The sequence below is a fragment of the Lygodium microphyllum genome, chromosome 22 (assembly GCF_053477565.2).
Source record: "Lygodium microphyllum isolate KBCC chromosome 22, Lygodium_microphyllum_v1.1.10, whole genome shotgun sequence".
Classification (NCBI taxonomy): Eukaryota; Viridiplantae; Streptophyta; class Polypodiopsida; order Schizaeales; family Lygodiaceae; genus Lygodium; species Lygodium microphyllum.
In genome coordinates, this window is record NC_141156.1 from 42,463,342 (window position 1) to 42,479,080 (window position 15,739).

The following is a 15,739-nucleotide window of genomic DNA, read 5'->3' on the forward strand; positions in this document are numbered from 1 at the left end:
CCATAGCCAGGGCAGGAAAGGGTTGCCTACCCTGAAGTTCCGAGGAAAGCTTCCCCCATAAATCACGGTATCCGCGCGGGATCCTGAAAAGTCTCCTAGCAGTCCGAAATGATGCAAGGACATTGCGAGTGGCAAGGGTAGCATCCGCAATCGAAGTCACACCCAAACGGGCCATGCGGTTAAATCTTGGTCTGAGCTGATGTTTATCTTCCCATGAAAGTAATGTGGATACCGCCAACAATTCCAGCTGAAAAGAATTTGTCTGCACGCGGTCCCCTACAGGATGCCAACGGGCCTTTTGGAGCACCACTTTCCAAGAGCCGACCAAATGCACTAACAAAGAGGAAGAGGGACTGGAGAAACGAGCGTCAGCATTAAGGACATGCCACCATGAGGCTCGAAGCCGTGTGTTACCCTGGCGGAGGCCGCTGTCCTCAAGAAAATAACGGGCTATGATGGTCCACGGGTGATGATCCACACACATGGCACGAAACAGAGACCAACGAAGAGCCAGCATATGAGTTTCTGCATCCAAAATAGCTCCACCACCCATGCGCTTAGGGGTACATGCATGTGACCATGAAATCCAGGAAATGCCTGCCTGCAGTGAATCTTTCTTCCATAGCATGAAACGAATGGGATGAGTAAGAGCCTTCAAAGTACTGGGCGTCCATGGCAGTAATGGCAAGAAATACGTCAGCATTGGTAGCATAATTGTCTGAGCCACTTTGAGGCGGACATGGAACGGCCAGGCTTGCGACTTCCAATACATAAACTTCACAGCCAGTTTGTGTGAAATCCACTCCAGCAGGGCCTTTGGCCGTACATCCACCCCCAATGGGTATCCAAGATGCCTGACAATCGCGCCACGAGAAACCACCTGGCCCTGCCAGCCTAATGACTCTAAATCAGGCTCCGTGCAACTGAGAATGGCTGACTTGAAGGCGTTGATGCGAAGACCAGAAGCTTGACCAAAGAGCGTCCAAACATCTAATGCCTTGCGAATGTTATCCCTGTCCGCCTGCAAAATCATAAAGGAGTCATCAGCCAAGGATTGGCTAATGAAGTGCTGCCCCAAAGGAAGAGATAACCCTGCCAGCTGGGCAGAAGCCGCCATGGAGGATAACATTGAAAGGACCGGGTGAGTCGCCAAGGCAAAGAAGAGAGGACTCAAAGGGCAGCCTTGTCTGAGCGTGCGTGCAAGGAGAAATGGCTCTGTGACCCCACCATTAAGCATAACTCTTGAAGAAGCCTCAGTACTAATGGTGGAGATCAATCGGGACATGCGGATCCCAAAGCCCATAGCAGACATAAGCTTTGCAAGGAAAGACCAGTCCACACAGTCAAACGCCTTTTCCAGGTCCAGTTGAATCAAGACCACTTGCTGATTGGAGTGCCTCGCATAATCAATAGCCATTTGCACATTCAAGATATTGTGCAAAATGTTGCGCCCCTTAATGAAACCATATTGGAGGGGGTGCACAAGAGCTGGAAGGTGCTTGTGAAGCCGATTTGCCAGCACTTTGGAAAAGATTTTATACATCACGCCCATCAACGAAATTGGTCTCCAGTGTTGCAGCTTTGACGGCGAAGGGACCTTGGGGATCAGTTTGATGAGGCCTTCTTTCCATGAAGAAGGCATGACCCCTGTTTCCCAAACCTGCTGGAACATGACCACCAAAGGCTTTACCAACTGCGTGGCTGAGTGCTCAAAAAATTCATTAGTGAGACCATCCCAACCAGGACTTTTATCCTTAGGCAGGTGCAACAACACATCCATAACCTCCTCTTCGCAAATATCCGCCTCCAAAGAGGCTTGCATATCAAGCGGAACCTGCTGGTGGACCAGCTGATAGAAGACCGAGCGGGCATGCGTAACCTGGCTAGACGGCAAGGATGAAGAACCAAAAAGATCCATAAAATAATTTCTGCACATATTGATAATGGTCTGCGGATCAGTGACCATGCGACCTTCCGAGTCCTGAAGTCGAGTCATATGTTCGAGAGCCGGAGAAGCATGCAAGGCGCGAAAGAACTTATGAGACTGGCAGGCATTATCTTGCAATGTGTCAGTCAAGTTATGCAGCTTGGCCTGCTGATAAGATTTCAAGCTAAAGACTTGAATAAGATGGGCCAAACGCCGCTCCAGTGACAGCAGAAAATCATCATCTGGGGAATCCAGGAGCAAGGAACGGACCAAGGCCAATAAGTCCTCTGCTGCAAGTCGACGGCGGCGACAAAGAGAGGCAGTGTGAATCCCATACTGCCGAGCAACCCGCTGCACATTAGAGAGCAGGCGTGCAAACGAAGCCAAGCCCTCAGAGGCGAAGTCCAATAAGAACCTCTCAATCAGTTGCTGCATATAATCCTGAAAAATTGGATGCTTCAAGTAAGAGGAGTTGAAGCGTAAAGGGAGCTTATCCAGGAACTGCATAAAAGGTGCAACAGATTGTGCCCGCATCTCAAGCTTGAGGGGAAAATGATCCGACAACGCATATTGCTGCAAGACCTTCATCTCCAGCATCTCGGGAAGAAAATCATCCCCCTGCATGATATACATTCTGTCCAATCGCGACCAAGTGGTTGCATATTGCGCAGAATGAAAAGTAAAACCTGAAACAGAAGGGTGAAGCCACGACCAAAGATCTTGCTTAAGTATGTGCAAAGCAAAGGAGTTCCACACCCGGCTTTCTGGCGTATCCATTACCGAATGCCCTGAGGTGAACTGCGAAGAGTCAACACACATATTGAAATCTCCCATCAAAAACCCTCTGCGGCCAAGTGCCATGGAGCCCTGCAAAGTCAACCATAGATCCCGTCGGGATGTGGGATCATTGGGAGCATAAAGTCCCAGCAGCCATAAAATCTCACCTTCAAATAGGACTTCGATTACCAGAAAGCGGCCGTGCACATCATTTTTAACAAGAACAGGCTGGTATTTCTCATGAACAATCATCAGCACGCCCGAATAATGCTTAGCATGTGTCCCTGCATAAAACAGACGAAAACCACGACAATCCACAACCTTTCCTGCCTCACCATGACTTTTGTGCTCCACTGCACATAATACATCCCACTGATTTTCATGCAAGACAGACCACATGGTATGCTGCTTATGGTGAGAGCAAATGCCTCGCACGTTCCACGTGGCAATCTTCATATATTTTCAAACAAAGGAAGTCAGGAACGAGGCGCCTGTTGCCTCGATTGCATCTTTTCCGCGAGGGCATCCAGGACACCCTCATCCAGAAAATCAGCCAATACTGCAAATGAATTCGGGCGACCTACTTTAGAGGTAGAAGGGAAATCCACTACCTTGGGAGCAGGGCGAGGATAACGCCTATCCCAAGGAGTAATCACATTGCCTTTCGCATCAAACGCCAGCTTAGCAGGTGGGCCCTTGGGGCCCTCGGAATAGACTTTCCTTGAAGACGGATTGCGGGGGGCTGACGGGGCCATGGTACGCACAACCTGCTGTGGGGTGACCATGTCTTTCCTGCGCGTGTACGTGCGCACGGAATCCGGGGAAACATGAGGCCCAGGATCTGCCAGGCCTGCGTCCAACTTTTTACCTTTTTTTTGTCGTGCCTCAATCCAATCAGAGCTAGGAGAATCCAAAGCTCGGACCTGTTGTTTACCTTTTTCCATGACAGTAGGGGGCTGAAGGGTCTCCTGTGTCTGGGCATCAAGCACCATGTCATCCTTGGGCTGCACAACCTGTGCCTCCTCAGAAGACAGTTGCCGTTCCGGGCATTCAGCTACAAAATGCCCTAATTGACCACAAGAAAAGCAGTGTCCGGCAAAATTGCCCCATTTCAGGCGAAAATGCAAAGGATGCATGCCAGCGCAATTGAGGCGAATCCACGCAGGCCTTTTCCTTGCCGTATCCCATAACATGCATAGACGGTTTCGGTTCATAGCCCTGAGGCTGGGGGGAACCAGCACTGTGCCCACAACCGCCATCGCGTCTTTCAACAATGGCCAATATACCGCTGGACAATTTTCCACTTCCACCCACACCGGGCATTCGCGTTGAAGCAGGCGCTGGAAGTCAGCCATAGGGCGCCATGGTACCACATGGACCAAGCGGCGGTCAAAGAATAGTGGCAACTTGGACAGTAGCTCAGCTCGATGCGATTCGGATTTCAACAACACCTCATAAAAGCCGCGAGGGCCAAGGAAGATCTCCTCAACATACTCCCCTTGCAATAAGTGGTGCATCCACTGGCGAATATGTGAGAGCACTGGGATCCTGCCGGTGAAAAAAAGTATAACTGCACGGTCATAGAACACCGAGAAGGACCGCAAGACTGATTTTGGGTCCACTGTCGCTTCCAGCACATCATCCGCAGCCGCAGCAGAGAAAGTTTCATTATTATGCTGGACATAATCGCCAAGCAGAGTATTGGCAAAGTCCAGCAAATGCTCCCAGTCTATTTCCTGCGAATCCACAGGTTCGGAGGCAACCTGCGCATAGGAACGGTCCTGAGGACCCATTGGCTCATCTGAAGTGTGCTTAGAGCGTTTGCCTGCCGGCGGCAGTTCAGAACCCGGAGGCGGCTCCTCCGTGCATGGCACCATATCCTCCGGCTCCTCGGTATCGGAATCAGGGCCAAGGGCTGCCACCGTCCGGTCGAGAAAATCCATATCCAGGCCAGCCATACCGCTGTCTTCTCTCTTTCGCTCGCTCCCTCACTGCAGCAGCAGGATGCACTGTCTACAGTCTCTGCTCTTCAATAATCTGCTGCCTCCTCGGCACAGATCTGTCCTTGTAAAATGTCTATCTGCCTGTCCCTTCCTCTCTCTCGCTCTGTCTCTCTCTGGCTCTCGCTTTAAGTCCCTGATACCGGCACAATCAGGCAACACCTGGCTGCAGCAACAAGACTGCAACGGGGCACCTGTGCAGAACAGGACAGACGCGCGCCAGTGAACCCCTGACGAATAGGGCGTGTGAAGGCAGGCGAGCAGCTGTGAAGTGCGGGTGTCGTCGGCGGGTGGGTCTTCAGGCGCGCGGGTAGGTCGTCAAGCCGTCAGGCGGCAGGCATCAGGCAGGTCGTCAGGCGGCGCGTAGGCAGGTCGTCAAGTCGTCAGGCGCGGGCAGGTCGTCTAGGTCGTCAGGTCGTCTAGGCGGGCAGTCAGGTCGTCTAGGTCGTCAGGTCGTCTAGGCGGGCAGTCAGGTCGTCAGGTCGTCTAGGCGGCAGTCAAGTCGTCAGGCGCGGGCAGTCAGGTCGTCAGGTCGTCTAGGCGACGACAGGACGGGACGCACCGACGGCAGCATCGCCTCTCTCTCTCTCTCTCTCTCTCTCTCTTTTCGTGAAGATAATTGAATTAAGTAGTAAATATTTACATCAGACCATCAGGTCAGCATTCTCTCTATATCTCTTACTTTCTGTTACATCAGACCATCAGGTCATCAGAGAAATTGACGAATGACTATCAAGACTTTAACACAAAGAAAAAATCACACAAAAAGAACAGCTAGAGTAGAACGAACAATAGCCAGCCAAGGAGTAGCAATGTCAATAAGAACCAGGTCAACTGATATCATAGAAGAAATCTGCCATAGCACCAAACCTCGACCACGGGCCACATGATCATGGATGCCCGAACTGAATCAAAAATAAAGGCATTCCGAGTACGCCAAATATGCGCAACACCTCTCCAGTTGGAAGACCACCAATCAGTAGTCTCCACAAGAAGACTTTACCCTGACAGGGAACCTTGGACTTCCAAAGCTGAATGAATTTCTCCTGCCACTTCTTTTTGTCATTCCTAATATGCCATAATTTATTCACCTTTGTAGTGACCCATCTCTCGGCCTCCACCAGCTGATGATATATCTGATTAGCAGTCCTCTTCTTGAAATTATCCGAAAGCGGCAAAGGAGAGAACCTCTAAAGTTTGACCTATATGGATGACTAGATGTCACAATATCCACGGGGTTCCTAAAAGTGCTGACGAATACGCTGAAAAGAATAAAGACGGGACTGCCCAGGAATAACACCATCATAAACTATCTACAACCCCAAATGAGCCATCCGATTAAACTTGAGACTCTACAAATCTTTGTCCGGCCAACCCAACCTGGAGGATGCCAATACTTCTCCTTGCATCGAATTCACCTCCTTACGAATATCAAGGGGGCGCCAAACTGAAAAATGTAAGATCTCCTGCCATGATGCAATCAAATGAGAAAGGAGAAAAGACTGGGAGATCTTAATAGGCCTCGAGGAATTAAGCACATGCCACCAGGAAGCATGAATAACCGTGTTACCATGAGAGATGCCAGTCTTTTCAATGAAAATTTTAGCAATCTCTGACCAAGGATGACTCTGTACACATAAAGCCTGCAAAAGGGCCAACCTCAGGGCTGTCATATGCAAATTAACATCCAACAAAGCTACACCCCCCATCCGTTTAGGCGTAGTCACATGCTACCACAAAATCCAGACCTGTCCCAAAGGATTGCCTTTCTTTTTCCACAAGAATCTAATAGGCTAAACCAATTCCAAAAGGGACTTCTTAGTCCAGGGAAGCAGTGGCAGAAAGAACGATATCATACTGATCATAATACATTGAGCAACTTTTTGTTTGACATGTAAAGGCCAACCTTGAGATTTCTAGTACATGAACCTGTCATGAATCCGAGAGGCCATCCAATCCAGTAAGGCCCGGGGTGCTACCTCCACACCGATAGAATATCACAAGTGTCTGGTTATATTTTCCTTTGAGATCACAATTCCATGCCAGCCCAAGGCCTATAGATCGGACTCCGTACAGGAGAGTAGTGTAGATTTCTGAGTATTAATATGAAGACCCGATGCCAAAGTAAAAAGATTCCACACCACCATTGCCCAATTAACATTATGCGATCAGCCTTAAGGAACATAAAAGAATCATCTGCCAAAGATTGGCCCAGAAGTTGAGTACCACTGGGAAGAGATAAGCCAACTATCTCGCCTTGGTCAGCCAACTTATCCAACAATGAGAGCATCGGGTGAGTGACCAAAGTGAATAGCAAAGGGTTGAGAGGGCAGCCTTGCCTAAGAGACCGAGATAAGACAATTTTCTCCGTGATCCCTCCATTAAGAGCAATACAAGCCACAACTCCCTAACTAATGGTATCAACAAGAGAAACCATGCGAGAACCAAATCACCATGCGAGAACCAAATCCCATTGTAGACAATAATTGCCGCAAAAAAGACTAGCTAACATGATCAAATGCCTTCTCAATATCGAGCTGAAGCATAACTACTTGCTGGCCTAAAGCTTTAGCATAGTCAATTCCCAGTTTAACATTCAAAATGTTATGCATTATATTTTGACCTTTAATGAAACCATATTGACGTGGATGAACCAAGTGCGGAAAAACTTTTTGCAATCTGTTGGCAATGATTTTGGAGAAGATTTTACATAACGAACCCATAACAAAAATGGTTCTCCGTTCTTTCAAAGAGGTTGGAGAGGGAACCTTGGGCAACAACCGAATGACAGCAATCTTCCAGTCTAATGGCATCATACCAAAATTCCACACTTGCTGATCACAAGTGAGTCAATGGGTCTTTAAGCTGCTCCACATGAGCTGAAAACAGAGCTCATTAGGAAGCCCATCCCAGCCAGGACTTTTCCTTCGAGGCAATTAGGACAGCACTTCTTCCACTTCATCTTCTAAAATATTAGCCTCCATTAAATCCACTCATTCTGGTTTGACTTGATTACTAACCAACTCACAAATATATCGGCGAGCAGAGTGAACAGCATCAGAAAAAATCTCTTAAGGACCCAGCAAGGACTTATAAAATTCAACACACATCCGAATGATGGAGGCAGGATAAGTCACCGTAACGCCTTGTTCATCCATTAAACGCACAATATTTTCCCGGGCATATTTCTGGTGCAGACGATCAAAGAATTGATGGGATTGACTGTTATTATCATATAAAGCTTCAGCTCTAGCCAGCAATTTGTATTTTGCATATTCCTCTTCCTAAAGAGAATAAACCCTATCTTTCAACCATTCAATGCATGTGAGCAAGTCATCATTAGAATCCCTTGATTGACTCAGTGACAACGAGTGGGCTAATAAAGATTAGGCATTCTGCAATTCAGGTCATAAAGAGGAAGCATGCTGAATACCATACTGACGGGATAACTCTCGCACATTATCCCTGAAAACAGCCCTTGCGTCCCTCTCTCCAGATAGGCCTTCAAGCTAAAAGAAGCGATCAGTTGCTGAGCACATTTCAAAAACTGATTCTGCTGCAGAAAAGATTGATTAAAATGAAGAGGCAACCGAGCAAGAAGAGCCTTGAATACATGAGCAGGTCTATGGGTCATTTCCAAGACCAAAGGGTAGTGATCTGATAAGACATGTTGCCGTTCCACCCATATGTCAATAACTGCAAGAAGAAAGGAATCACATTGACAAATATATATCCGATCCAATCTAGCCCAGGTGTCAGGATGCTGCTCTCTCTCTCTCTCTCTCTCTCTCTCTCTCTCTCTCTCTCTCTCTCTCTCTCTCTCTCTCTATTTGTGCATGTCATCCTTGCGCAGGGGCTATGCTAATCTTCTCTGTATCGTTCCAATTTTATCAGATGTCTCCGAAGAGACTCTCTCTCTCTCTCTCTCTTTTTTTTCGTAAAAGGTAATTGTATTAATTACGGAAAAAGGTACAAGATTACATGATTACAAGAGACACGAGGACCCTAGCCCAACGTGTGGGAAATCCCCCGTACTAATGCACTAAAAAGGTTACACCAATCATGGCAACGACCCAGAGGCAATTGCCATATGCCAGGGATGCAAATCCTCCCGAGGGGGCAAGTCGGAGTGCCGGATGAGATCTAGCTGCCAATGCAAGAGCCCTTTAAGCCTGGCAATATGTCTCGGTACATTAGAGGCCGAATCAAAGAGAAAAGCATTGCGCGTGGTCCAAATGTGCCAGCATCCCCAATATCTGAAAAAGTGAAATAAGATCTTCATATGTAACTGTGGCGGTGTGGGGTACTTTGGGCGCACAAAAACCCAATCGAAAGGAGTTAGTGAGGACCCCACCACTGCGCGCCAGATTTGCGACAAGAGTGACCAGATATTCTTGGCGAGCGGGCAAGAAAGAAAACGATGTCGGGCCGATTCCGCAGTAGTGGTACAGAAGAAACAATTGCCATTCCAGATTCGACGCTTGGAAAGGGCCGAGGCAAGAGGAAGACCACCAATCATTACCCACCAAAGAAAGACCTTGCATTTGAAAGGTGCCTTATTTGCCAGCCCTCCATCAGCGTTGCCTACCACCATGACAGCGATTTCCGCAGTCCCCAAACAGTATTAGCTTTCACACCCAGCCATTGGTGATCTTGAATGAGAAGATGATACACCTGATTAGTAGAGGCCTTTTCCAGACTCAACCGACCTGCAAGGTCCCAGTCCTGCCAAGGACGATCCACAGTCAGGGCAGGAAAGGGTTGCCTACCCTGAAGCTCCGACAAAAGCTTTCCCCATAAACCATAGTATCCGCGTGGGATCCTGAAAAGTCTCCTAGCAGTCCGAAACGATGCGAGGACATTGCAAGTGGCAAGGGTAGCATCCGCAATCAAAGTCACACCTAAACGGGCCATGCGGTTAAATCTCAGTCTGAGCTGATGTTTGTCTTCCCATGAAAGTAATCTCGATACTGCCAACAATTCCAGCTGAAAGGAGTTAGTCTGCAAGCGGTCCCCTACTCGATGCCAACGGGCCTTTTGGAGCACCACTTTCCAAGAGCCGACCAAGTGCAGTAACAAAGAGGAAGAGGGACTGGAAAATCGAGAGTCAGCATTAAGGACATGCCACCAGGAGGCCCGAAGCCGTGTGTTACCATGGCGTAGCCCGCTGTCCTCAAGAAAATAACGGGCTATGATGGTCCACGGGTGATGATCCACACACATGGCACGAAAAAGAGACCAACGAAGAGCCAGCATATGAGTTTCTGCATCCAAAATAGCTCCACCACCCATGCGTTTAGGGGTACATGTATGTGACCATGAAATCCACGAAATGCCTGCCTACAGTGAATCCTTCTTCCATAGCATGAAACGAATGGGATGAGTAAGAGCCTTCAAAGTAGTAGGCGTCCACGGCAGCAATGGCAGGAAATAGGTTAGCATTGGTAGCATAATTCTCTGAGCCACTTTGAGGCGGACATGGAATGGCCACGCTTGCGACTTCCAATACATAAACTTCACCGCCAGTTTTTGTGAAATCCACTCCAGTAGGTCCTTTGGCCGTACATCCACCCCCAATGGGTATCCAAGATGCCTGACAATGGAGCCACGAGAAACCACCTGGCCCTGCCAGCCTAATGACTGTAAATCAGGCTCCGTGCAATTGAGAATGGCTGACTTAAAGGCATTGATGCGAAGACCAGAGGCCTGACCAAAGAGCATCCAAACATCTAATGCCTTTCGAATGTTGTCCCTGTCCGCCCGCAAAATCATAAAGGTGTCATCAGCCAAAGATTGGCTAATGAAGTGCTGCCCCAAAGGAAGAGACAATCCTGCCAGTTGAGCAGAAGCCGCCATTGAGGATAACATTGAAAGGACCGGGTGAGTCGCCAGGGCAAAGAAGAGAGGACTCAAAGGGCAGCCCTGTCTGACCGAGCGTGCAAGGACAAATGGCTCTGTAACCCCACCATTGAGCATAACTCTTGAAGAAGCCGCAGCACTAATGGTGTAGATCAATCGGGACATCCGGGTACCAAAGCCCATAGCAGACATGAGATCTGCAATGAAAGACCAGTCCACATAGTCAAATGCCTTTTCCAAGTCCAATTGAATCAATACCACTTCCTGACTGGAGTACCGCGCATAGTCAATAGCCATTTGCACATTTAAGATATTATGCAGAATGTTGCAGCCCTTAATGAAACCATATTGGAGAGGATGCACAATAGCTGGAAGGTGCTTGTGAAGCCGATTCGCCAGCACTTTAGAGAAGATTTTATACATCGAGCCCATCAAAGAAATTGGTCTCCAGTGTTGCAGCTTTGACAGCGAAGGGACCTTTGGAATCAGTTTGATAAGGCCTTCTTTCCATGAGGAAGGCATGACCCCTGTTTCCCAAACCTGCTGAAACATGACCGCCAATGGCTTCACCAACTGCGTGGCCGAGTTCTCAAAGAATTCATTAGTGAGACCATCCCAACCAGGACTTTTATCCTTAGGCAGGTGCAACAAAACATCCATAACCTCCTCCTCGCAAATATCCGCCTCCAAAGTGGCTTGCATATCAAGTGGAACCTGCTGGCAGACCAGATGATAGAAGACCGAGCGGGCATGCGTAACTTGGCTAGAAGGCGAGGGAGAAGAACCAAGAAGTTCCATAAAATAATTTCTGCACATATTGACAATGGTCTGCGGATCAGAGACCATGCGACCTTCCAAATCCTGGAGTCTATTCATATTTTCGCGAGCCGGAGAAGCATGCAAGGCGCGAAAGAACTTATGAGACTGGCAGCCACTATCTTGCAATGTGTCAGTCAAGTTATGCAGCTTGGCCTGCTGATAAGATTTCAACTGAAACACTTGAATAAGATGGGCCAAACACCTCTCCAGTGACAGCAGAAAATCATCATCTGGGGAATCCACGAGCAAGGAACGGACCAACGCCAGTAAGTCCTCTGCTGCATGTCGACGTCGCCGACAAAGAGAGGCATGATGAATCCCATACTCCCGAGCAACCCGCTGCACATTAGAGAGCAGCCGTGCAAATGAAGCCAAGCCCTCAGAGGCGAAGTCCAATAAGAACCTCTCAATCAATTGCTGCATATAGCCCTGAAAAATTAAATGCTTCAAATAAGAGGAGTTGAAACGTAAAGGGAGCCTATCCAGCAACTGCATAAAAGGTGCAATAGATTGTGCTCGCATCTCAAGCTGAAGGGGGAAATGATCCGACAACGCATATTGCTGCAAGACCTTCATTTCCAGCATCTCGGAAAGAAAATCAGCCCTCTGCATGATATACATTCGGTCCAACCGCGACCAAGTAGTTGCATATTGTGCGGAATGAAAAGTAAACCCTGAAAAAGAAGGGTGAAGCCACGACCAAAGATCTTGCTTAAGTACGCGCAAAGCAAAGAAATTCCACACCCGGCTTTCCGGCGTATCCATTACCGAATGCCCTGAAGTGGACTGAGAAGAGTGAACACACATATTGAAATCTCCCATCAAAAACCCCCTTCGGCCAAGTGACATGGAGCCCTGCAAAGTCGACCAAAGATCCCGTCGGGATGCGGGATCATTCGGAGCATAGAGGCCCAGCAACCATAAAATCTCTCCTTCAAATAAGACTTCGATTACCAAAAAGCGGCCCTGCACATCATTTTTAACAAGAACAGGCTGGTATTTCTCATGGACAATCATCAGCACGCCCGAATAGTGCGTAGCATGTGTCCCTGCATAAAACAGACGGAATCCATGACAATCCACAACTTTTCCTGCTTCACCGTGACTTTTGTGCTCAACTGCACACAATACATCCCACTGGTTCTCATGCAAGACAATCCACACGGCATGTTGCTTATGGCAAGAGCAAATGCCTCGCACATTCCACGTGGCTATCTTCATATATCTTCAAAAAAGGAAGTCAGGAACGAGGCGCCTGTTGCCTCGATTTCACCTTTTCCGCGAGAGCATCCAGGACGCCCTCATCCAGAAAATCAGCCAATACTACAAACGAATTCTGGCGACCTGGTTTAGAGGTAGAAGGGAAATCCACTGCCTTGGGAGTGGGGCGGGGATAACGCCGATCCCAGGGTGTAATCACATTACCTTTGGCATCAAACGCCAGCTTAGCAGGAGGGCCTTTGGGGCCGTCGGTATAGACTTTCCTTGGAGACTGATTACGGGGGGCAGACGGGGCCGTAGTACGCGCAGCCTGCTGTGAAGTGACCATTTCTTTTCTGCGCGTATACGTGCGCACGGAATCCTGGGAAGCAGTAGGCCCACGATCCGTCAGGCCTGCATCCAACTTTTTACCTTTTTTTTTACGTGCCTCAATCCAATCAGTGCTATGGGAATCCAAACCCAGGACCTGTTGTTTGCCTTTATCCACGACATTAGGTGGCTGAAGGGCCGCCTGTGTCGGGGCATCAAGCACCTTGTCATCCTTAGGCAGCACAACCTGCGCATGCTCGGAAGACGGTTGCCTTTCAGGGCATTCGGCCATAAAATGCCCCAATTTACCACATGAAAAGCAGTGTCCTGTAAAGTTGCCCCATTTCAAGCGAAAATGCAAAGGATGCATGGCAGAACAATTGAGGCGAAGCCACGCAGGCCTTTTCCTGGCCGTGTCCTATAACATGCATAAACGGTTTCGATTCATAGCCCTGAGGCTTGGGGGAACCAGCATTGTTCCCACAACTGCTATCGCATCCTTCAACAATGGCCAATAGACCGCCGGACAATTTTCCACTTCCACCCATACTGGGCATTCTCGTTGAAGCAGACGCTGGAAGTCGCCCATAGGGCGCCATGGTACCACATGGACCAAGCGGCGATCAAAGAATAATGGCAACTTGGACAGGAGCTCAGCTCCATGTGTTTCCGATTTCAATAGCACCTCATAAAAGCCGCGAGGGCAACCATTGGCTCCCCTTGCAATAAATGGTGCAATAAATGGTGCAACCATTGGCGAATATGTGAAAGCACTAGGATCCTGCCAGTGAAGAAAAGTATAACGGCACGGTCATAAAACACCGAGAAGGACCGCAAAACTGATTTCGGGTCCACCGTGGCTTCCAGCACATCATCAGTTCCCGCGTCAGAAAAAGTTTCATTATTATGCTGGACATAATTGCCAAGCAGAGTATTGGCAAAGTCCAGCAAATGCTCCCAGTCAATCTCCTGCGAATCCACAGGATCAGAGGCAACCTGCGCATAGGAACGTTCCTGAGGACCCATTGGCTCGTCAGAAGTATGCTTGGAGCGTTTGCCCGCAGGCGGCAGTTCAGAACCCGGAGGCATCTCCTCCGTGCACGGCACCATATCCTCCGGCTCCTCTGTATCGGAATCAGGGCCAAGGGCTGCCACCGTCCGGTCTAGAAAATCCATATCCAGGCCAGCCATACTGCTGTCTTCTTTCTGAAGAAGTCGTCAGGCGGCAGTCGTCAGATGGGTCTCTAGGCGGCGCGCAGGTCTAGGCGATCCTCTCTCTCTCACTCTTGGCTTCCTTAGCTAGGGTGCGTCGAAGACTGCCCGGACAGCAGGTCTGTTTCTGCCTAGGGCAGAGCTCTGTCTCTCTCTCTTTCTCTCTCTATCTCTCTCTCAGGCAGCAGACACAGTACGGATGCCAGACAAGGCAACAGCCGGGGTGTACTGGTTAGCGGGATAGCTGGCGAAGCCTGTTGAAGAGGCCGGGCGTGCAGCACATGATCAGCGAAGAAGAGACTGCCTGACGAAGACGAGAACCAGATGTCAACGGTGTTGCAGCGAAGAAGAGAACCAGCACGTGATCAGCGAAGAAGAGAACTAGACGTCAACGGTGTTGCAGCGAACAGGTGGTCAAGCGACGGGGATGCAGTGAACAGGCGAAGATGGTGCAGCGAACAGGCAACGGCGCAGGTCCATAAGTCAACGGGGAGGGGGGCGCAAACGGTCCTCTCTCTCTCTCTCTCTCGCTCTCTCTCTCTGGCGTCGACAGGGTCAACAGAAAGGGTCAGGTCGCCATCGCTCGATCATCCATCACGCTTCGCTCTCCCATCACAGTCTCTCTCTCTCTCTCTCTCGTAACAAGTAATTGTATTAATTATGAAAAATAATACAAGATTACAAAATTACAAGATGCAAGGTGGCTTTAGACCATCATGTAGAAAAGAGACAAAGTCGTATCAATTGAATAGAGGAGATTGTCTTATGCCATGGTACTAAATCCTCTCAAGGGAGAAGATTAGTATATTGAATAAGATCTAAGTGCCAATGTAAGAGATCCTTGATTCTAGCAATATGTCCTTGAACACTTGTAGCTGAGTCGAAGACCAACCCCAAGATTTGAGAAAATGGAACATAAGCTTCACATGTTGCTGCAGGGAGGTGGGGTATTTTGGCTCGGCAAAAATCCAATCAGAGGGGCAGAGCAACAAACCAGCCACAATGCTCCAAATATATAACAAGAAAGTTCAGATTTTCTGGCTAAAGGGCAGGAGATAAATTGATGACGTGAGGACTCCACAATGGTGGCGCAAAAGAAGCAGCTGCTATTCGATTTTTGGCACTTGGAAGGAGTGGAGACGAGAGGTAAACCACCAATAATCACTTGCCAAAGAAAGACCTTGCATTTAAAGGGTGTCTTATTTAGCCATCCCTCTATCATAGTCATCTTCCACCAGGCTTTGGATTTCTGTATATCCCACATCGCATTGGCTCTATCAACCAGCCAATGATGATCCTTAATCATGAAATGGTAAACCTAATTAGGTGAAGCCTTTTGAAGGTTAAGACGGCTTGGAAGATCCCAATTCTGCCAAGGATGATAAAAAACAGGTACAAGTTAGGGTTGCACAAGTTGCAACATCCTGTCTAGCTAACCCCACAACTCACGATATCCACGAGAAATCTAATGAAGTTTCTTGGCTATACTGAAGGGCATGAACATCCTGTTAGATATGCTCAATGCCCCACCCCCACCCTCATAAGGTGCGACTAATGATCCATGGTGCTCAAAATTGTAAGGCCCCTATTATGACGAGAAGCCAAATGTGAGCCT

The 15,739-nt window shown here is 48.6% G+C and overlaps 1 protein-coding gene and 1 non-coding gene across 7 annotated transcripts in view; one reads left to right on the top strand and one right to left on the bottom strand.

Annotated features, from left to right (window-relative positions):
* The window catches only part of ABCC13 (multidrug resistance-associated protein 11), a 257,291-nt gene that overhangs the window by 209,760 nt on the left and 31,792 nt on the right, over window positions 1-15,739 (top strand). The gene's annotated exons all lie outside the window — the stretch shown is intronic.
* LOC148017081 (U6 spliceosomal RNA) lies at window positions 8,512-8,614 on the bottom strand. Its single transcript, XR_015687990.1, has one exon. It is a non-coding gene; the product is annotated as a U6 spliceosomal RNA (small nuclear RNA).